The following is a 12,056-nucleotide window of genomic DNA, read 5'->3' on the forward strand; positions in this document are numbered from 1 at the left end:
CGAAATATCTGTGGGAAAAGTCAAAATTTATTGTAGGTATTGACAACTTTTCTTGTAGTGAACATTCAAATCTTTATTTTCTCATTAATATTTCAATACTTCATTAAATTTAGTTTTTTTTCTTATTTACATTTATTTTAATTTCTTATCTGTTACTCTCAAGTCATTTACTTTTGGTCAATCTAATGTTCTTTAAGTTAACTTAAAGCTCATTTTACTTCAAAGTCATTTCCACCATTTAACTGTAGGGTTAAATTTGGAAGAAAAAAAAGAACTAAAGTGATAGACATTATTTAATTTAATTAAGAGACCAAATTACAATTTAATAAATGTAAAGTAATATATTGACGGACCTCTAGGTTTCATTTGAGAGTTTGAAAAGAAAAATGAGAATGGAGGACTTTGGACGAAGAGAGGAAAAAGAAAGAGAAATCTTCCATTTTATTTAAACAAATACATTTATAGAGAATTATAAAAGTAAATGATAAACATTTATGATTAATATATGTATAACTTAAGAGTACACATGAAAATGATTTAAATAATTTATTTAATCACTCCAAATCCTTGGTTGAATACTTTTTTCTTTTTACATGAATGATAATTTTATTAAAGAAAATCTGATAGCAAATCAAAAACAAAGATAACATAAATACAAGAGACGTAGTGTCTTCAATCCACGTTCAATCTATATTATAAAGAGCATTTTTATAATAACACGTCCCTTCAATTGAAATATGGGAGACTCTCATTTCAATTTTTTTCCTTTTCTCCACCTTTCTTCGATTTCTTCGAAAGTCTCTTCTTACTAAAATATGACATCCCCTCTGTATAGATAGGTTCATCTACTCCATCAACAAAGCTTGACACACCAGAAGTTGGGTCCTTGTCTTTAGAATTAGAGTACTTATAATTAAAATATGAGCTTACACGGGAAGTAAAGCTAGTACCTTTGTATCCTTGTGCGGAAGTTGAGTCCTTGTCTTTAGAATTAGAGTACTTATAATTAAAATATGAGCTTACCCGGGAAGTAAAGCTAGTACCTTTGTATTCTTGTGCGGAAGTTGAGTTCTTGTCTTTAGAATTAGAGTACTTATAATTAAAATATGAGCTGACACGGGAAGCAAAGCTAGTACCTTTGGATCTTTGTGGTACCTTATGACTAGTTTTTCCTGCGTTATCTACTGTTTTTTGAAAGCTATCCAAAGTTTTGCCATTCCAATAACCTGTTACACTTCCCATCATTCTTCCGATTAGTGAACGCTTGGTTTTGTTGGGAGATTTTGTCCTGTTTGATTTTACTGCGTTGTTTATTGTTTCATAGCTATCCGAAAAATTGTTAGCCATATGTGCCTTTAAGGTATGTTTGAGCAAATGTTGGAAGTTTTTCTGCAAGAATTAAGAGGAGATAAATCTTAATGTTAAACAAAGTCGATTATTGCGTATCGTTAATGTAAATTTTTTACATTGTCAGTATATTGTAATAATTTATTCTTATTATTTTAAACGTAATTATGATAAAAAACATGTATAATAATTAAACAGTTGTGATTGATTGACAGTATAAATTTTTTTATAACGATAATGTTTATGAATTAAATCTATTTAAAATATTTTTGTTTTTAACCATTTTGTTTTTCGAATGTATCTTTAGTTAGTCTATTTAATTTTAAATGTGTTTTTGTTAAAAATTTGGTATGTAAATTTTCTAATAAAAGTTATATTTGACAAAGTATTTGTAATTTTGATACACTTAAATATTATCGTGATAACATTTCACACATTTTAGAACCAAAACGAATGTTAATTGGATTGATGGGTTGTATAACAATAATGTTGAAGGACACCTATATTTTTTGTTTATTCAAAAAGAAAAAATTTAATTTATCGATGAAACTGACATGCTACCAAGTATTGTCTCCAAAAATATTAATAAGTGATGTGACCACAAACGGATCTATAAAACGTTGATTTAGTAGTTAAGACGGAAAATTAAAGAGTGAAGTGATAAGACGATCCTTATTCTCACCAAAAATAATAAAAATTAATTTTTTTTAATTGTATCTTTCAAAAATAATCTTTACAAAAAGTTTCTTAAAATAACTTTTTTACTTTAATCAGTTTTTTAAAATTTTATTATTCAAAAAATAATTGTAATAAATAGATAAAATATTTAAAATAATATTTTAGTATAAATATTTAAACTAATTTTTCATTTGAAAAATTGTTTTTAAAAGATTATAAAAATCAAATTTAAAAAAATCTTAAAGGAACTTACTCTTTTAACTAACGAAAGCATAACACAACACTGGAGGTTGTATACATTATTATATATAATGCAATAAGATTCCTTAAACGTGATAAAATGTGTAAATTAGAAACTAAAAAAGGAAGATGGAGAACCACAATCATGCTAAAATATACCTTGAAAGGTCGTGAAACGTGCACTTATTTCACTGACTGAAACTGTGTTGGAATATTTTGATGGTTTAAGGATATCTTTGCGTTGGTTTTATAGAATAAACGAAGGACAATAACGCGGATGGAGGCAACTTCGCTGCTAGTGGAAAAGAAGACGCAATTAGTTAAATCTTTGTCTGTTGTGATTCACATTTATATTTTAAGGTGACTTTCTTTCTATATTTTTTCTTTTTATGACGATTTTCTATCTTTTATGAATTACAGGCCGGCATTGTTGTTCATTTGCTCTAGCAACAAATAAATTATTACTCCCTTTGTCTTTATTTGTCGTTTTTATTTTTTTAAATTATATGTCATTTCATAATATTAATACAATAATTATTATTTTTTATTAATATATTTTTATTTATTATATTTCAAACTATTAAATTTCTCAATTAATTTTAATTAATAAGAGTATTTAAACAAATGAAACTAATTTTATCATTAAAATCAATAAAACTAATCATTTTCTTAAGAACGTCACACAACTCAAATTAGACAATTAAAATGTGATAGAAAAAGTAGTAATAACACAAAGAATATTAGAATTTAAGATTAAATGTGTTTTTCTTCAAAGAGTTCGGTAACAAAACTCACACATTATAGCTGTTTACTTTATATACATATTGTATTTTCATTTCTAAAAATATCTAAAATGACTTTAATTACCATTAGATCAAACAATCATCACATTAATTAGGTCATATTTTATTTAAAGTCAATTAATTGATTACATGAGTCACACTAATAGATGATTAAAATAATCTAACAATATTTAATTTAACTTTGATAAAAAAAATAAAAAATTATTGAAGTGAATCAATGTTACACTACAAGAAATATCCAACACTGCTTCACATAGGTTACGAGGGTTTTGACAAAATCGCCTATGGTCATCCTTTGTGACGGTACTTGCGACTGGTTTCCTCAACCGTCACAACAATTTAAAGAAATCTCAAGGACGCGGATAATCATTTTCAAAAGCCCCGCTTTCTAATTTTTACAAGTCCCGCAAACTGTAACCCCCAAATTCAGTCGAACGCAAACTCCCCAACATTTTGAAAATAATCCTAAATCTCTCAGTGCTCAATCTCTGAAACAAGAAAAAAGCAACTATCGTGCCCTACAACGAGTCGAACGACGCTGCTTCCCCTCTCTCTAGCGACGACGCAACACAACACTTCTTCAGCGACGTCGTATAACGCACATTCGTTTGTAAGTAACCCTAAAACAACAACAATTTTGTGTATTTTTTGTTTGAATCAATTATCTTGAATGATATTGTGTATGGTTGGTTGGTTCTTTGAAGCTAAATTCAGACTTTGAGATTTATTTTTCAACAACTTTTGTTTGGCAGATTTTCACTCTCTCTATCTCTCTATACTATGTTGGTTATTGATTCGTTTGTTTGGCATCTTTTCAGGAATGATGTTGTTGTGAATAGCTCAATGGTTGTGCCTATGGAAACATATCAATGTTCTCTCTCTCTCTCTTTTTTTTTTTGTTATCTTATTCCTAAATGTCTTGGAATGACATAATGCTTTTATGACTTATGTCTTAATGAAATCTTTGCCATATTTTCTAAATTTTACTAGGTCAATTCAAATATTGATGTAGTTTCTTCTACTTTCTTTGATTTGTGCGCATGTTTTTCTTTCTATTTTAGGATTATCTTAATAGGAATAAGAAAACTTAGTCTTATCATGATATTATATCTTGGATATATTGAATCTATAGAGACTTGCTGTGAATATGTTTTTATTTTGAAACAATGTACAAATGAAATGTTACTTATTTGTGATCGCTAAATTGAATATGTTAAAGAAAGAGTAGTAAATCTTTGTAAATAACTTTCTTTCTCCTACTATATACTAAAAGATTAGACAATATTTTCGAATATGCTTGCTTCAATGTTACAGAGATTGGGTTTGGTACATTATGGTTGGATGTAGTTAGTTTTGGTGCTTGTACCAATATAGTTCATCTATTTATTGTCTTAGATGATATCACATATATTGTTCTTTTGCAACACATACTTGAATGTATTACATAATATTGTGTTTTTCTATTGAAATGGTTGAGTATTTTAGACTTTTTTGTTACAAAGAGAAATTTAGTTTGCTTTATTTGCCTGAGCAGGAACAATTTCACTACAAAAACGGAAGCAATCAAGAATATTATAATTCCTACAAAAATTTCAACTTTAGATAAAAGCAGATCGATCTAGATGGAAAAGATAAATGAAAATTGAATTGTAATCGAGACATACCGAAACTTAGAAGCTAGAGTTGACAATAAATCTTGGTGAAGGAGACAATTTGAAACTTTCTAATTTTGATTTTTTTAACAATTTATTTGTTTTATTTATTTAGTTTATGATGAAATAAAAGAAATACACACACCAAATTCAAAGCACAATAAAAAGTCAATAAAACCGAGACCATCACGTGGGTTATTCCTTTGGCCTCCCATCAAATGCCACATGTCATCGATATTATCATGCAAAGAAAAATTATATAGCAGTGACACAGATTCCTCGACCAACTCCTACTCTAGCCTACACAAACAAACCGTGACACCCCCACCTTTCACTATTCAATTCACAACAAACCCCAACTGAAACATTTTAATCTTCCATCAAACTAAAGATTCTAAACAAATAATTATTAGATTTGTTAAAATAGAGATTTGCAATAAAAATTAACTAATAAAATAAAAAAATTAATAATTACAGAAAATGAAACAAAACAGAGAAAGTTATTGGTTTTCTACTAAAAACGGAGAATGTTCTGAAAAACCAGAAAACAAAGACTGATTATCGTTCTCCGTTTCTGCAGTTTCGAAAATCAATTTTCAATCAAATTAAACAAAAATTAAGAAAGATAAGGAAAGAATAATACTCAGATTTACGTGTTCGACCTCAATTGATGAGACATACGTCACGGGCAAGCAAGCAAGACAATTCACTATGAATCTTTGAATTTACAAGATTAAGGCTTCTTCAAGACTGTTCACCTAGTCTTCACTAGTTTTCTTTTTTCACACAATCTTTTTTTTCTCCCTCTTAATCTTATTTCTGATTTCCTATAAATCACAAATTGTTTATCCCTCACTCTTTTTCAGCAAATACTACTACAACAACTGTTAACAACTTACACAATGCATTTACAGTTATAGTATTTAAAGACAAACTTCTTAACTAACTATAACTAACATTGTCATAACTAATTCAGTTATAACTAACTCCAAGTTGTTACTGATTTGAAGCATATCTTCACAATTCTCCACCTTGACTCAATATCAGAATAATTGCATCATTGTCCTTGTTGTCATTGCTTCAGCTTTACTCTTTGTTGAAACCAACTATGTCCAAGCAATGCTTGAACTTAGTTTGTAAAGTGAATTGGTGAGTGCATCAACTGGGTTGTCCTGAACTGCAATCTTCTCAACTAAAACCTACTTTGAATCAATCACATCCCTTATGAAGTGATACTTAACATCAATGTGTTTAGACTTATTATGATACACTTGATGCTTGGATAAGTGTATAGCACTTTGACAGTCACAATAAATTGAAACACAATTCTGATTTATTCCTAGTTCACCAATAAGTCCTTTCATCCATAAAGCTTATTTAACACCTTCAATAAGTGCAATGAATTCAACTTGAGTTGTAGAAAGAGCTACCACTGACTGTGTAATTGCTATCCAACTTACAACAGTCCTATATAGAGTGAAAACATAATCATAAATTGGTTTTCTAGTGTCCATATTTCAAGCATAATCCGAGTCCATATATCGTTTGATTGGTTCCTGTTAATGATGAGTTTTTTTGAACTTTAAACCTATTGTTAATGAGTCATTTAAGTACCTCATAATCCACTTGAATGTTGACCAATGCAATGCTCCTGGATCAGTCATAAACCTGCTAACCACAACATAATCCAAATTTGGTCTGCTGTAGATCATTCCATACATTATGCTGCCAACTCCACTAGCATAAGGAATGATACTCATTATTTGTCTTTCCTCACCTGTCTTAGGTGAGTCTTGCATAAACAATTTGAAATTTTGTCCCAAAGGAGTAGTAACATGTCTTGCTTCATGCATTCTATATTTTGTGATGACTTTCTTCAAGTAGGTAGCTTGTGAAAGGAATAGTTCCCCCTTCATTCTATGTCTTTTTATATCCATACCTAAGATTCTCTTGGTCTCTTCAGGTTCTTTTATCTCAAAATCATTACTAAGACCAGTTTTGAGCCTTTTAATCTGGTCTTTACTTGAGCTTGCAAGAAGAATATCATCCACATAAAGTAATAGGTAAGTTGAAGAACATTCTTGACCTTCCTGAAAAAATGGAGAATGTTCTGGAGCTAGAGAACATTCTTAAGTTGGAGAACGTTCTTGACTTTTCTGTTTTAGAATGTAAACACAGCTGTCAAAACTACATCTTTGGAAACTAGTTCTTGTCATGAAATCATCAAACTTCTTGTACCATTGTCTAGGACTTTGCTTTAGGCCATACAATGACTTTTTAAGAAGACAAACCTTGTTGCTGCCTTTAGCAAATCCTTCAGGTTGTTGCATATAAATGGTTTCTTCCAGATCACCATCCAGAAATGTTGTTTTGACATCCAGTTGCTCTAATTCCAAGTCTTGTTGAGTTATAATTGAAAGCAGAATTCTGATTGAACAATGTTTTATAACAGGTGCAAATACTTCATTGAAATCAATTCCTTAAAGCTGAGAAAATCCCTTTTCAAATAATCTTGCTTTGAACCTTATCTTCTCTTTACCTTGAATGCCTTCCTTTATTCTGAACACCCATTTTGATCCAATAACCCTTTGACTCTTAGGAATGTCAACCAAAATCCAAGTTTGATTCTTTTCTAATGATTGCATCTCTTTATTCATAGTTGTCATCCAAACCTCTTTGTCTTCACTATTAATGTCTTCCTTGTAGTGGTTTGGTTAATCTCTTTAAAGATCTTCAACAACACTTAAAGCATAACAAATTAAATCTGCTTCACCATATCTGATTGGAGGCTTGATAACCCTTCTTTCTATATTCCTTACCAAGATGTAATTGGCCAAATCTGGTTATGTTGCAGCATTATCATCAAGTGATGTATCAGTTATGTCTTCATGATTAATCTCTTGATCTTCAGGTGACTCCACCTCAATTTGAACACTCTCAGTATTACTATTTGAAGCACTATCAAACGGAGAACCTTGTCAGTTTCTACAATGTTATTCGTTTCTACAACACTGAAATGGAGAATGTTCTTCGTTTCTGTATAACTGAAATGGGGAATGTTCTTCGTTTCTGTATAACTGAAATGGAGAATGTTCTTTGTCAATCATGGGAAATCTTGTTTCATCAAACACTATATCTTTTGATATGATGCACTTAGGTACACCTTGGTCAATCCTCCACAACTTGTAACCTTTATTCCTTTAGGATATCCAATAAAAACACATTTGATTGCTCTATGATCCAATTTATCTTGCCTTGTGTGAGCAAATGCTAAGGAACCAAATACCTTCAAATTTGAGTAGTGAGCTAGTTTGTCATTCTACATCTCAATTGGTGTCTTAAATCCAATAGTTGATGAAGGGCATCTATTGATCAAATATACTGCTGTAACTACAGCTTCTCCCAAGAATGTTTTAGGCAGCCCTGCACTCAAGATGATACATCTGACTTTTTCCAAGATTGTTTTGTTCATCCTTTCAGCAATGTCATTTTGTTAAGGGGTGCCTGCAACTGTTATATGTCTTTGAATACCTAGTTCCCGACAATATTTATTAAACTGCGTTGAAAGATACTCCAAGTCATTGTCAGTTCTTAAATATTTCAACTTAGATTCCTTTTGAGTTCCAATTTGCATATGCCATTCTTTAAATTTCATAATAGTGTAACTTTTATTTTTAATACATAAATCCATACTTTCCTAGAATAATCATCAATGATAGTTAAGAAATAAGAACAACCAGCACGAGTCTTTGTCCTTCAAGGAATCCACAAATCAGAATGAGCATATTCAAAAGGTCTAGAGGTGTTGTGTTGGCTAACACCAAAACTACCCCTCTTAGACTTTCTATGAATACAATGATCACAAAATTCCAATTTTCAATTTTGTCACCATTAAGCAAATTCTGTTTTGACAACTCAATTAAGCCTTTTTCAATTACGTGTCCTAACCTCATATGCCATATTCTAGTAGATGAATGCAAACTAGAGCTAGCAATAGAAGCTTGTGCAATTATGGTTCAACCATCTAAAATGTACAAGCCATTCCTTTTAATGCTTTTAACAATGATATCATATTTATTAATAATAGTCATGATACCATTCTTTATGTTTGTGGAATATTCTAAAATGTCAAACATGCCAATAGAAATTAAATTTATTTTTAATTCAAGTATGTACTTTACATCTTTCAGCAATACCTCCTTGCCATTGAACATTCTGAACCTGATTGTTCCTTTGCCATGGACTTTACATGATTTGTTGTTGCCAAGCAGAACGACTCCACCATCATTGAGATCTATTGATTCTAAATAATCATTTATTGGACACATGTGGAAAGTATAACCTGGGTCTAATACCCAGTTCTTTTCACCTTCAGAATTTGAAATCATCAATGCCTCTGCAGATTCATGACCATTATCAACAAGTGCAGCATTTTCTGAATCTTGAGAGTTTCTTGATTCATTTCTTTCAGGAAAATCTTTCTTGAAATGTCCCTTCTTGTGACAATGGAAGCATTTATACTTCCCTTCAGATTTTGATTTTGAATTGGACCTATGTTTATTTCCATTTGATCATTTCTTGTCAGTTCTTCCTCTGGTCACATTCAGACTTTCAGCATGATTATCATTCTTGATCTCAAGTCTTTTATAGCTTTTCTTTGTCCGGATAGATGTATGCACTTCTTCAAGAGTAATTGTTTGTTCTCTTCCAAATACGATAACATCCTTGAAGTGTTCATATGAACTTGGTAGGGATCTAAGCAAGATTAGAGCTTTATCTTCATCATCTAGCTTGACTTCTAAATTTTCTAAATCATCAAGAATCTTGTTAAAATCAGCAAGTTGCACTGTAACCAGTTTCTCTTCATCCATTTTAAAATAGAACAATTGTTGTTTCAAGAAGAGTCTATTTGAAACAGATTTAGTCATGTAGAGAGATTCAAGTTTAAGCCATAAGGTTGTTGCTGTTGGTTCCCTTGCAACTTCCCTCAAAGCTTTGTCTCCAAGACACAAGATGATAGTGCTCTTTGCTTTTTCAATCAGTTCTTCCTTTTCTCGAGCAGTCATTGTTGCTAGAAGAGCTTATTCACCCTTGTTGTACCAGAACAACATGAATTTTTATCTTCCAAAGACCAAAGTCATTTGATCCATTGAACTTTTCAAAGTCAAATTTTGTGATTCCAACCATTGTTGCTCCTTTCCCACAGACGACGCCAATTGTTAAAACAATATTGGAATCTACAGCAAGAATTAAACCATAGAAGAGAGTCCTCCTCCTTTTTTTCTTGTGTCAATGACTTGCAAACCAAGTCCCTCTATTATATTTTGTTATGTGATCTCTTTTTTCTATTATTGTGCATAATATTTTGTAAGTTTATAACAAATCAAGTAGGACTTGTTCAATACTAGAAAAAACGCTTTGAGAGACCAATTTTTTGGTCACTAAATGAAGAAAATTGGTCACTATATTCAATAGCGACCGATTTAGTGACCAAATTAAATCAGTTGGTAAACTGCTAGTTGCTAGCTGTTGCGACCAAATCAGCGACCGAATTTAGTGACCGATTTAGAGATCGGATTTAGTGACCGAATTATGTGACCAATTTTGTGACCGATTTTTTAGATTGAATTAGTGACTAAAGGTTGAGACTAATTTAGCAACCACTTTGAATTAATTTGCTATGTCATTAGCGACTGATTTAGAAACAATATTTGTGACATAAATTGTTATTTTATTAAATATTTGGTCACCAATTCTGTTTCTAAACGTTACTGCTTCTTTTTTTAATTCATTACTTTAATGTCCAAAATAACAATAAAAATAATTTTTTAATTTAGTTTCATTATCTAAAAAGTTCATACACCAAAATCAATCATTTAAAAGCATTAATCATATCATTGTATATAAAAAATATAATACATTTAAGTAATATTTCTAAGTACTCAATAATACAGATAAAATTTAAGCTTAAACAAGACATATATCTACAAAATATATATATATATCTAATCGGTCGCTAAAATATATTTGTGATTACTTTAGAGACCCGTTTGGTTTTAGTTAACTACCATAAATATTTGGTCTCTAAATCAGAGATTTGATGTGTAAATGTTGTTGAGTTTTGACCATTAATAAAAGGAACGTTCCTTTTATTAACAGTCAAAACTCAACAACATTTACGCAACAAATCTTCTAAATTTCTCTTTATTCTCAAGTACAAACCACAAATACAAATATATCATATTATATAATATATAGTTATCTTATTTTAAAATGAAATCTCAATTGTATTTGCATCAAATATAGATCATTGCATATTTTTGCATCAAAAATTCATTAAACTTTACCAATTTGCAGTATTATCCATCTCATTATAAATTTTCGAAATAAGAGAAATAACTAAGGATACATTAGAATCAACATCACATAATAAGATAAAATAGATGGTATATACCTTCTTAAAATCATACAAATAATAGATATATCAATTTCACATACTTAACTTATGTTTGTCCTCAATTTCAAGGAAGTATCAAAAGAACGCCTAATTAGAGACTCAAGTTTTTCTCTTTCAATAGACGTTTGTCTCTCATATCCTAGTTTTTCATTCAACTCTTCATCAGTCGTGAGAGTCATAATTTCGACTACATTAGGCTTGGGCTCAACTTGAGTTGAAGATGTGTATTAAAGCCTTTGATATAACTCAAGAAGGGTATTTTGCATTAAGGTTGTAAGTCTCTCATTAATATATGGCTCACTTTTTTTGTCTTGGACATGGAAGTCACATGTAAGATTGTATGTAAGCAGTAGTCCACTTGATGGAGTAAGGATCATATTGATACGTATCAGGGCAGATCTCATAATAATCCCAATAATTTCTTATTTGGACAGTATTGATTTCATGCCTCACCAAGTCATAATATTGACAAAAAAAAGAGGGATAAAAGAGTAACCCCAAGAATTTGTTTTTTGTTTTCTAAACAAAATAATTAAAATTAAACTAAAGCAAGAGAAAAAATATCTAAAGTAATAAAAATTATTTTAGCGTAACATTGTTAAATTAATCTCCGACAACCGCAAAGAGCAAGTAACAAAGAAAAATATTAAAAATGCAAAGTTGTAAATTATGGAGAGAAACTTAGGATCAATATTTCACTTGTAACTTTGATTACTCTCGATTCTAGTTCTATTCGAATTCCTTTATTAAGACTATTAATGTATTTGTTCATTTATGATTAGTATTATTTTTCTTAAATTAACTCTTTGTTTGATCCTACAAAGAGTTTATATTCAAAAAAATATATATATAGAGCATAAAAAGGTTGAATGATCGGAA

General features: G+C 30.2%; 1 long non-coding RNA gene across 1 annotated transcript; it reads right to left on the bottom strand.

Moving 5' to 3' along the window:
* Window positions 1–562: 562 nt before the first annotated feature.
* On the bottom strand, window positions 563–2,503 carry LOC105852408 (uncharacterized). The gene is made up of 2 exons (XR_012163797.1): window positions 2,425–2,503; window positions 563–1,389 (listed from the first exon to the last, which is right to left on the bottom strand). It is a non-coding gene; the product is annotated as an uncharacterized lncRNA (long non-coding RNA).
* Between the last annotated feature and the right edge of the window lie 9,553 nt (window positions 2,504–12,056).

The sequence above is a fragment of the Cicer arietinum genome, chromosome 6 (assembly GCF_000331145.2).
Source record: "Cicer arietinum cultivar CDC Frontier isolate Library 1 chromosome 6, Cicar.CDCFrontier_v2.0, whole genome shotgun sequence".
In the NCBI taxonomy this organism is placed as follows: domain Eukaryota; kingdom Viridiplantae; phylum Streptophyta; class Magnoliopsida; order Fabales; family Fabaceae; genus Cicer; species Cicer arietinum.